The sequence below is a fragment of the Oxyura jamaicensis genome, chromosome 8 (assembly GCF_011077185.1).
Source record: "Oxyura jamaicensis isolate SHBP4307 breed ruddy duck chromosome 8, BPBGC_Ojam_1.0, whole genome shotgun sequence".
In the NCBI taxonomy this organism is placed as follows: domain Eukaryota; kingdom Metazoa; phylum Chordata; class Aves; order Anseriformes; family Anatidae; genus Oxyura; species Oxyura jamaicensis.
Window position 1 is genome coordinate 2755059 of NC_048900.1, and position 12192 is coordinate 2767250.

At 37.8% G+C, this 12192-nt stretch overlaps 1 long non-coding RNA gene across 1 annotated transcript; it reads right to left on the reverse strand.

Annotated features, from left to right (window-relative positions):
* Positions 1-934: 934 nt before the first annotated feature.
* LOC118171013 lies at positions 935-7906 on the reverse strand. The gene is made up of 3 exons (XR_004752999.1): positions 5981-7906; positions 4914-5892; positions 935-4118 (listed from the first exon to the last, which is right to left on the reverse strand). It is a non-coding gene; the product is annotated as an uncharacterized LOC118171013 (long non-coding RNA).
* Between the last annotated feature and the right edge of the window lie 4286 nt (positions 7907-12192).

The window sequence follows — 12192 nt, forward strand, 5'->3', positions numbered from 1 at the left end:
CTGTGGCTTGGCTCCTTGCCACTGCCTGGCTCCTTTGCATGCACACAACCGCCAGTCGAGATGGATTCTGCAGGAGATAATTTCATCTGAAGCCACATTAACTCCCCAGACGCACTGTCTGCTCCTCATGGTACGTCCCAGGAGAGGCCTCGCTGGCACAGCAGAGACAGGAAGGCTGATGGTTTGTGGCACTCCCCTATGCCAAATCCCTGGAGAGAGTTCCTCCTACTTTGAATTTCCTCTGTTCATATAAAGCAAAAGGACAATCTGAGACATTGCTCTCAGTATAGTTCAAAACACAGTTTGAAGTGTGAATTTTTCAATATTTGAAGCATTGGCTTTTATGATTTATTTATTGATATTCCAGGACAAGCACCGCAGACTGTAGCTAGTGCCTACTCCAGCTATAACAACAACGACTGAATGAATAGCAATGAAAACATAGACATTTTGTCCATTGCTATGCAGACACATTTTGTAACAACATAAAGATACCTGCAGGTAAGATCAAGCATTTCGGAGAATCATTAAAAATAGACCCTGAACCACGACAGTTCATAGTGGTTAATTTCTGACCGTAGTGTGTGCTTTATGAGCAGGACCCGCCTTTACACCGGGTGTGACTCAGGCGTGGGAGGTGTGCAGGGCTTGCTGTCTCTTATCCCTGGAGTCCACCTTGTAATATTGCTGGTATCCGTGTGTAACAGATAGTGTTGTGCACTGGGCTGGAAGATAATAAATAGATGTGAGCTGATGATTTACAGGAGGGTGCTTGGAACTCCTTGAACCACTAGGGAAGGAAAACTGCTCGGGTACAAGGTTGTGCTGTCAACCTCGCAATAGTTTTTCCTCTCTCCTGAGGGCAATTTCTCCAAGATGTAACTTGCTCCCTGCCTCATCATCTGGAAATTCACAAATCAGAGGAATTGTGGTTAATTACTAAAATGGCTGATCCATAGATTCTTATCTGTCAAGCCTGTCTGGGGGAGGGGTTTAATTGTTGTTTTTCTCTGAAAGGTTTTCTCTAAAGTGATGAAATAACTCACATTAATGAAGATTGCAAATAGAAGACTTTTGTGATGATTTCCAGTTGTTGAAAGAATTGCTTATTTAAAATGCATTGCTTTCTTACATGAAGAAACTTATATTTCTCCAAACTGCCAGAATAAATTTAGTCCTAAAACATTCATAACAAAGGATGAATGCGTATTCAGGCTAACACTGTATGTGATCTCTGATCATACAGTAGTTAAGTTATACAATCACAGTGATTTATGGTACTAAACTGTGGAGCCTCGTATCTGCAGGGGTGTGGGTAAAGGGGTGGAACTCTCATCAATCAAAAGACTATACTTGTTCAGCATTGGGATAATTAAGGCAGACAGTAAAAAAGCATGAAATAATATTAAAAAAAATGAAATCAAAATTTCTATTTGCATAGAGTTATTAAGCAATACAGTGCTGAGCCACCTTTTTAAACATCTCGCCTAGAAATCCTCTTATTACCTTGTAGCACTTGATATATGTGGTCTTCATATTCATGCTGAGGGTATTTGTAGAGTAGTGATATCATACACATACTGTCCTAGACTTAAAAACCTATGATTACAAATAATGGCTATCTTTCCAGTTCATTCCAAGACAGAGATAAAATGAGAAAGAAAACTAATAATAATAATATAGAAGCAATTTTAACATGCGGATTTCTGAAATATCATTCATCTTATTGACAGTGCTTTGCTTCCTATTCACCAATAGCAGGTAGAAATAGTTGGGCATAACGAGGGGATAGCACAGAGGAACTGTATTAATCAACCAATGTTTTAAAAAAGTTTAATTAACTGCATATTTTGTAAAAGCCACATTTCATTACTGTTTGTTAGGAAGATGGAAGCATGCACTGGAAACACTAATTCTAATTATTACTTCAAGTGGGAGTTTTTGGCACAAGGTCAAGGAATAATAGAAGAATGTGTGAATCTGCGCTACAGTGTAGCAGTAAGACTAATCATTTGAATAAAGCCAGTTGCTTTTTCTTGGACTGTCTGTGTGCTGTTCAATGTTCTGGATGAATCTAACACAATCAGGCTGTTCTCTGGTGTATATCCACTTCCTGCTGACTCAGGGAAGCTTGCCTCTTCTGCCATTTATTAAAATGAAACATTCCTATTAAAACGCCATTTTTCAGAGAGATGACCAAATAGATATTAGTAATGACATTATTAAAACTATTTTGTTTAAAATGAACTGTCACACTTGTGTGTTGCAAAGCAACACAAACAAATCTATTTCATTTAGTGAGAGATTGCTTTGAAGAGCTGGCTTGCTTTCTTTCTATTAGAAGGTATTGCGGAGGGGATGTGATGTGTGCTCCAGAAAACCGTCAGCTTTTATAGCTATTAAAAAGGAGGAATACTGTTTCTAGTACTCTCTATAACAAATAATGTATAATTCATTGATTTCATTAACATGCAAATATGATCCATGGTCTCCTATGTTTATAACTCCTAATAATCTATTAATGGTTTTAAAAGTAAAGGGTAATAGAAACATTTTGTATGAGCAACATTTACTCGTGAATCTGTGTTTTTCTCTAATTGTATAGTATAAACATGTATAGAAACAACAGAAATTAATTAACCTATGATTATCAAATAAATATGTATTGAACATAAGATTAGAGGCTCAATAATTTATGATTTTGTAATGAAAGACCCTGTTATCATTACATGTCAACATGCCTTAAAAATAAATAAATAATAATAATAATAATAAAAAACTGTGCTAGGGAGATGGAGAGGTACTTGAAATGACCCCTAGACTTGTAAATATCATTTGTACTGAGATTCCAACTCCCACATCAAGCATTGATGGAACAAGAAAACAAATATCAGATTCATCTTGAAGACGTGGACTTTTCCAGTTTTCTCTGTAATAGCAGAAGGAGAGGTAAGATTTCACTCTGATGTAATTTGGTCTAGTATTTTAGGATCAGCTACTCCTCACTTCTATATTCCAGCTGAAACGTTAGAGTTGTCAACCTGAAAAAATGTTGAAGCCCACTTCTTGCTATTGTCAGAGCCTAGTTTATACAGCATTGGCAGGCAGATAGTTCCAGATTTTTATTTTTTATTATTATTATTTATTTTTTCCTCTGGGCACTTACTGCTTGCAGGTTTCCTTGTTCTTCCTCCCACTTTCTGTGGAGCCATCTCTGTGCTGTTGCGCAGCCCCAGTGCTGCTCCTCATGCTGCAAGTGCCCTGGCCCCACCAGTAGCCCCTCACCTTTCCTGCTTTCCCTCTCTGAAACTTCACTGAGGGATCTGCCAGGCGGTGACTTCACCGCTGTATTTATCAAAAAAACACACAAAGGGAAACAGTGCAGGACATGGGCACATCTGGTCTTTGTAAAAACATACATATAAAGCAATGGTGCTGCAGGCAACAATAAACCATTTTAATCAACTAATGGAACGAAACATCCTGCCAAGGACAGTTTTGATGATTTTCATATCACATCCCATAAGCACTGGACAGTATTTGAGACCAGGGTCAAGGACCTTTTCTCTGAGGCTGAAGAGTTTCCCTGAGCATAAGGAGAAAAAATAATGTGTCAAACCCCACAGCGTCTCTCTTTATTTTTAATAAAAAATGTTTCTCATGTCACATAATGATGGGAAGAATGATTGACTTCTAAATATTTATTAACAAATAAATACAGAGCCTTTAAAAAAATACTTCAGGCTGGGAAACAGAGATAGGAACTTCACTCAGCATCCTTAGCTCACTCCTTTGTGCTCATCTCTGTAACTCAGTGGTGTGCAGATCCTGACCACAACCCTGTGGCAGTGTTATAATCTTTTACTGGGATGACCTTTTTCAGGTAACTGTGACTAAAACAGTTGGTCTTGTATCCATGCTGTTGTAAGTCATGCCTTTATTGCATCTTCTTCTCTCTGAAGCACAGAAGAATGTGTAACCTTTCCAGAAAAGAAACTCCTTCTTTGCCTGAGCCAGCCTCCAGGACAGCTACAGCTGCAGGAATTCAGGGATCTGTGTCGTGGGTCCATCAGGAGAGAGGGAGCTCAGAAACACATTTATATGCCATTCATATTGACCTGTACATGCATATGAAAAAATGATTTGTTTAGTAGAGGCTACCTGTCAGTGTAAACAAACACAATCACATTCACAGGGAAAATACGCCAATTTTACACAACAAGAAAGCCTGTTGGTACATACACTTCACAGTTCATTACAGATTTTCTTAATTAAATGAATATAGCAAGTTGATTAGACTTTAGAAGCTCTGAGAAAAGTCAGATCCACTTATACTGAAAAGTAGGACTCAGAAATAAATTATTCACAGTTGATTAGACTAAGACAAGCATTTCTCAAACATTTCTCAATACTTCAGAAAAAGCGACATATTGAACTCTATTTTACTGTGAGGCTCAAAATGGCAATTAACAGTCCTAAGCTGCATATAAAACCCCGTATGAACCACATTTACAAGAACATTGTGTGTGAATCAAATTATGTTATCTTTGGTTTGAAGAACTTAGAAATAATTGCCAATAAGTATTCATGTATAGGACCAATTTTTTGAAACAAGTTATTTTAATTACTACTAGTGTCAGGAGTACGTGTAGGCGATTTTATTAGATTTAATGTGTTTAGTGAAGCTCCCTGAACTGTAGCTGGTTTATTTCTGTAGATGATGAAATATTTAATATATCTTTATTATTCTTACTTTCTAATATTGTATTTATTTGCAAATGAAATCTCAACATTTGATGCTTTTGATGCTATCATAAGAAAATACCAATATGAAGCACAGTGATATATTATCATCAAAAAAATCTGAACATGGAGATTTGGGTTTTCATATACCACACAAATAATATAAATACCCTTCAAGCTCCATTTATTTAGAGTCATCTACAGTTGTACCCACACTTGGATCCAGTGATGTACAGGCGCCCTTCCATGAAAGGATATAACTACAAAAAAGGGAGACAGGGAAAACGTCTGTAGGAGGTGTATGTTGGTCCTGGAAAGTGGCAGAAATCGCTGATGACTTTAGATCATCCACTTAGCAGCTTTATCACTTCTATTGCCATCTCTCTCAAATATGGAGATCCTTGAACACTCCAGTTTCGAATTATTCAAAAAAAAATCAAATGATATCAGCAACTTTGTCAATAAATGATGCTAAAAGAAATGGCATTTCAAGGTATCCATGCACAAAAAATAAAATAAAATAATATAAAATAAAATAAAATAAAAAATAAATAAATAAAAAAATCAAATCTTAATACCGTTGTCAAACAACCCTTCAAGTCATAGGACTAATGGATTTGCTTGCTTTGCTGTCTTTCTTAATAGCTGAGGCCATATATCCACACAATTTCAAACACTGCAGTGACAGTCACAAGGCACAATGCAAACTATCTATCCCATAACATGCAAATATCCTGCGCTACACCTGGGAGATAGGCAACATGCAGCCTGGCATGACAACATGCAGCAAACGATCCCAGGCCCAGCACTGCTACCTCCTTCCACTGCAGGAGCAGACCCAGCCTGCCCTACATCAACAGGATGGTTAGAGGAGCAAGGCAATAAAGGTAAAGTAATGTGGTTCTTCATGATAATCAGTATTTTACCCCCACCCAATTTCAGAGCTAGACTAATTCCTTTACACGCAATACCTTGAACATGTCAATCCCATGCAAAGGTTTTACAGACATCTGCAAACATTCATACTTCAAGGAACACAATACTTATGCACTTTCCTGGTGTGATATAAATTAACAGTTTCCCACTCTTCATTGCCACAATAAATCCACACAGAAAGAACTGTTGGTATGTACAACAACATCAAAGAGCCTGAAATAGAAGTAGTGAATTGCGGTTATAAAAATAAATTTCTAAAAAGAAGAGAGAAGAGAAAAGGAGACGAATGTTCTAATCTTACCTTCATCATAATCTTATTAGCATTTCTCAGTGAGTAGTTCAAGTAGCAGTCTATACTCTTATGAATCTGTCTCATAAATATGTCAAGTGCAAAGTATAGTTATTTTAATAGTCTGTGTTGGTGGGCCATCATGGATTTAATTAAGAGACAACTAGTGTATGAAATATGACACAAAAGCACCAGACTAAATGGAGAAATGTTTTACTGCAGATTTAAATCAGGGCCACAGAAGTAATGATGATCTGGCCTTAGAAATCCTACTTAAATTTAATTAATGCAGACCAGCACAGACCTGTTCATATAGGAACAAAAAATAGAAGCATTAAAAATAATGATTTAAGCTATACTGTGTTATTTATAAAGACATTTGCATTATCCCCAACTGCATTATGTTATTTATAAATGCGTGTTGCTCTTCAATTAATTTTAAAAGGCTGGAAAGGCAAGTCCAGTAAAAAATGTTAAAATATTGTCAGCTATTCGTTTTTGTTTGTTTGTTTGTTTTGTTTTGTTTTTGTAATCTCTCCAAATGAAATCTTTATAAAGCTTTGTGCCTTATTTTGGAGGGTCTCAGAATGCTCAAATCATGCTGCCAAAAGATTGCAGATATCCTTCTAAAGCTGCAATAAAAACTGTGTTATTTTCCGTCCAAATCTCTTCTTTCTCCATCTTCTCAAAAAGCAGGAGCATAGTCAGCATTGTGAATATGCAGAGTTAGATCTTCACGCACTGCACAATCCTTACTGATATCATTTTGGTGCAGTGTTTTGACTTCACAGGAGATTTGGCTAAACACAATGTTTTTCAGAAGCAATACAAGTGCAAATTCCTTACTACTTCTACGAGTTTAACGTGATTTTAGAAAGAAAGAATCCCATCATTCCGTTAGCTCGATCCCAGCTTTTAAAATCATTGAGTGACAGCAACCTCAGTTGCACTGAAGTTGAAAGCAAGGCTTACTATTGATTTACAAAGGCACAGAAGCAGATTCTGAATAGACGCAGTTAAGCATATGCCTGTCCAGTAGTAAGAACTGATACCTCAGTCAACTATAGGGACTACATTTATGTATGGTTTTCATGTCTAAGACTTTCCATTTTATTAATCTGATCCAGCAGGTACTAGCCATTGCATGTTAACTTTTTCAATTCAAGTGGCTTCCAGTCATTTAGATTAGAATAACCTTTAATTGGTTGGTTGCTCTAGCAGGCAGTTAAAGTATTCATAGATTTTATTAACCTTTTATTACTAAAGGAAAAGGAAAAAGGCAGTGGCCAGAAAGCATCATTAAGTGAACTTCATCCCTATTTTCAGAAAACTCAAAGCTGTGGACTCTAGCTTCTCTCCAAACACAATAATTTGGACTGCCAGGAATGTAATAAAAACTGTAAATTGACACAAAAATGAAAGTGCTTGGGAGAAATAAATTCATAACTACTTTTATTTTTTGGTGAAGAAAACATCAAAGGTTTGCAACTCAGCCTGGAAGGCAAAAATGGATAAAAGGAGAGTGCCTATAGTTTCAAAATATTTTTTCTCTTTAATGAACAGTTGAAAATATCCATAAATCTCTTCCAGTATCACTGTATTTAAAAAGCAGTCAAGTCTTTTGTGCCTGACATGTTTATAGTAAATCTATTCTCATCTGTCGTGTTTGCATAAATTGTCCAAAAGTTCATCCTGTCTTGGCTGTCTTTCAGTATTCATTAGTGTTGAAATCATATTTTGAGTAAATGAAGGGAAAAAATGCCCAGAAATTCAGATAATGCATGGAAAGAACCACACTTCTGATGACTAACAAGGCAAATACAGCTTTATTCACCTAAATTCACAGAAATATGTTTCTTATTGCCAGAGATGAACTAAGCAGTGTGAGTTATGTGTACAAATGTGTAATAAATATAGTCAGTCAGAAAGAAATGCTGAATAATATATAATAAGGCAATAACACAGTCCCAGACAATTACTTATTTGAACATCTAATCAATCAAAAAGCTCCTGACAGGAGTCTGGTGTGAGCTATCACCTGGATTTAGTATACCTTTGCACATTCTTCCAATAGTAAAAATTATGGTGCAGAAACATAATGTCAAGCCCAATCTTCCACCTTCTTTCCAATTAAGAAGACATATATAACAAAAATGAAAATGATAATGTCAAAAAAGTACTGACATGTGCGTACAGCCTGAAACACGTGGCTGGATGATGCACCTGTGGACAGATGGAGGAAAGGAGGCTTAGCTTTTCCATGGGAAGGAAGGTTGGTGTGTCAGGGGTGTAAGGGCCTGACCCCTGCCTTCTGGGCTCACCCTGGCTTGTCTCTCCTCCCATCCAGGAGTTTGCCCAGCTCCCATGGCCTGGCAATTGCTCCCCCAGCCACCGAAGCCGGAGGTGTCCCGTTGGACCTGCTTTGCTATGCTTGGCCCAGTAGCGTCTGGCCCTGTGGGGTGCTGGCATGAGGCAACACGACTGCAGCCCACTTCCCTTCTGTGCATCAGGAGCAAACACTGAGCTTTCATCTCCTCCACAAACACTCCCTGATTCAAGAGCTGCCTCTCGGGAATTAGAGCCACTTTGGGTGGCATGGTAGCTGGAACATCTGAACACATTTTAGGTTACTCTTAGCACAAAATATTGACTTGATAAGAAGAGCTGAAGATCAAGAACATAATCTGCTGAGTGGCTCAAGTAATCAGGAGCTGAATAGATAACACTGAATGCACAGCTATATAGCTAAACAACAACCAAAGAAACAAGGAGAAAAAAAAATGCTTTCCAGTCCAGGCTCCTGTGGAATCAAACCCGAAGATGTGCAGACAGAAATTTACCCTGGCCTACTCAGTGCACAATGTGCTCATTAGATTTACAAATAATAGGGCACTATATCTCTTAGCCCCAGGGCACGTTTTCTGTGATTGCCATTAAAAGTCTTGTTGACAGGGGGGTTTGTTGGCTGGAGTGTGAATATACGATGGTTTTGCAAGGAGTTTTATATAGTAACTTATATTCACAGAAAGCTATCCACACCTCTGTATCAAAAACAATTTGCAGAATCAAATATTTAACAATCAAGTTTGAGATGTGCAGTGATTAAATTAGTGAGATAATTAGCACGATATTTAAGGTTAGTGTTCACAAGTAGGTTAATTATATCCTTTTCCATATTTCTGTTGTTGTTTCACTTGACACATGTTGGAATAACAGTGAAAGTGAGGCCACACTTGCAGAGATAGCAGCTGAAGCAGCACGTATCACCAAAGTTATCAAAGACTCAATGTATATTTCTGAAAGAACTTTTCTCCAGCATTCAGTCTCAGAACTTTGTATTTGTTGTGTACCAACAGTTCTCTTTTAGGGTGAATTCTCTTGAATAACACTTCAGATCTGTACACAGGAAAAACATTTTCTGCATGGCTTATGGGATTTTTTAGCTTCAAGACTTCATACAGTGCTCATGTTAATTACAAAAGAGATAGCATTTAATGCTTTCTACTGAATTCAGTCCACATGTGCAACACCTATTTACAATATTACAGACCCAGAACAACGTACTGTGCTGAAATTCCCTCTGACTGGACTTCAGTGAGAAATTTAGAAAGAAATTTAGAGCAAAATCTGCTGCAATTATCAGCAGAATGGTTGTAGAGAACCAAGAAGGCATCCAAGTACTACAATGAAGTTTTAAAAAACTGCTGAATAGTTATTCATGTTGAAGTGCAGGACACTGCACCTGGATTTGCTTATATATGGCTACTTTGCAAACATGTCCAGCCAACACAAATATTGGACTCTGAAAAAAAAAGTTCCTAGATATGGGGTTGAGCTTCAAAATTTTCCCCAGCCTCTGAAGCCTGTGAAGTCAAGACCCAAATACCATCATTATTGTATTTGACATAAAGATATCATTTAGGCAGCACACATAATTTGTAATCATTACTACCACCATAGCAAATTTTACAAGCTTGTTCCCCCTTGGAACAATTATGATGTGTAGGTCACTAAAGGCCTCCAAAGCTAGATGACTTTCCCTAGCAATATGCTATCAAGTTCATTTGGCCATTTTTAGCATTCTCACACATGTAAAGCTGGTTTAATTTTAAAAGCAACTCCTGTTGGAGGTGGCAGTGTGGCAGTGCCCACACTGAGGTACACTGTTCCTGGGGAATCATGGCCCTGCCCAGGACCCCTCAGACCCAGGGCTCTTGGTGTGAATTCTGTTTCTGGCACTGGCCCTGTCACCATGAAGGGCAATCAGGAGCAGCAGAAGTGCAAACAGTCATTTCATCCCATGGCCATGTTCTCTGGCAACAGTCCCAACGGGCTCAGCACTGCATGAGGCCTGCCACAGCATGAGGCCTCGGCCTTGCCAAGATGGCAGTGAGCATGGAAGCAGGGATAGGGATCTGTTTTTCCATGAATCTTCAGTTCATTGCTCTACATACTAATCCTAATGCAAACATAGAACTTTTATTCTTTAAAAGAGGGTCTGTTCCTCCCTCAGGAAGAGCGTATTCTCCTTCTTGTAATTTTTATCTTCTGCTTTCCCTCATGTTAACTTTCGGCCCAGCCGTTCCTCACACAGACTCCTCAGGAGAGTAAGCACTGCACAGCCAGACCCAGTCTGTTGATCTTCTTGTTTCCCTTTAACATGCTGTAATAAAGCTGTTACTGGAAAAGGAAAACAGACTTATTGCTCTCCAAGGGAAGAAGGAAGCCGTGACTGTAAGGGACAGATGAATAAAATGTTTTGTGTCGAATTTTCTCCTGCTACCGTTTTGCTGAGCAAAAGGATGGATCCAGAAGTCTTATCACTATCTATAAAGGATGTGCTTTTATATACCCTCTTGACTATAAAAATCAATCTCCTGAGAAAGGGAGTGGCTCTTTTAACTAGAGCTAGTCAGAACATCCTGTTTTCACATTCTGCAATGTAAGAAATTCACAGCAAACTAGGTTGCAAATTTGAATGGTTTTCTGATTTTTTAAGAAAAAATATTTCATTTGTCTTTTTTATTTTATTTTTATTTTATTTCATTATGGTACTGTTAATTTCCAAATACTTTGATCATTTTGACACAGAATTAAAAAAATGTGAACTTGCTGATACCTGCTGGACCCTGCTGATAAGGAGGCTCACAAGAAAGGAGCTGGTGAAAATCGGTCTCTGTCCTTTTGAAAAATTAGTTGAAGTAGTTTCACACTTTTACTTTCCTAAAGAGACACTGCAACCATTTCTCTTCCTTTCTTATTTATTGTTCACACCACCAAAACAAAAACATATGCTTCTCTATCCCACATACACACTGCTACAGACAGAGCCCTCTTCTGTATTACTTCAGCGGCAAGCACAGAGGTAGGGATGCTCTGGGCTGCACTGTATTTGCACAGGCTACTGCTGTGAGTATACATGCAAGTAGAGCAACTGATTTGTGAAAGGCAGTTAGATACCCAACCAGTAATTGTGTGCACAATTACTGTGATTACACATGTAATCATGGTCATTGTGCTTCCAAATGATGCATGTGCTATTCTAAAAATTCGCTCCTGTGTTACTAAAATTAATGGAAGCTTTGCCATCAGTTTGAATTGATGGAGGACCAAGCCCTATGTATTGTAGCAGTCTTGATATATCCAAGACCAAATGCAATTTTTGCATCCAAAACGCTAAATATTCATAGCTTATAAAAACAGTAAAAGAGAGAAGGAAAATAGCTTCTTAGAATATCTAGGTATATATTTATTATGCATTTATCGATTAATTATTATTTTTGAATAGGGTTCTGGATTTGAATCATGCTCCACTGATATTGAGAGAAAAACAGGGCTACGGATCAAGACTTCTTCCTTTAATGTTTCTGCTTAGCTTGGGTTATAGAGCTGTTTATGTGTTTGTTCATGGCAAATTTTTTGGCTTTTGAATGTTTTTGCTTTCAAGAGTTAAATGGGGTTTTGTAGAGAAGATGCTGTGAGATACAGTAGGTATGGTGATATGTAGTATTTCACATCTAGTCTTTGTCCATGTTCCAACAATGTACATTAAATGTCTTACTATTGTCTCTTTTTCAGATTAGTTTACAGCCCTGTAGTTCCAGCTGTTTTATTCTGAAACTCTAAAACCCTATCACTAGGGAGTTCTGTGTAATTGCCCATAATATGCACCACATTATCCATTTCAGGAACTGTGCTGAAAGACAGCAGCAATAAGGGGTTTT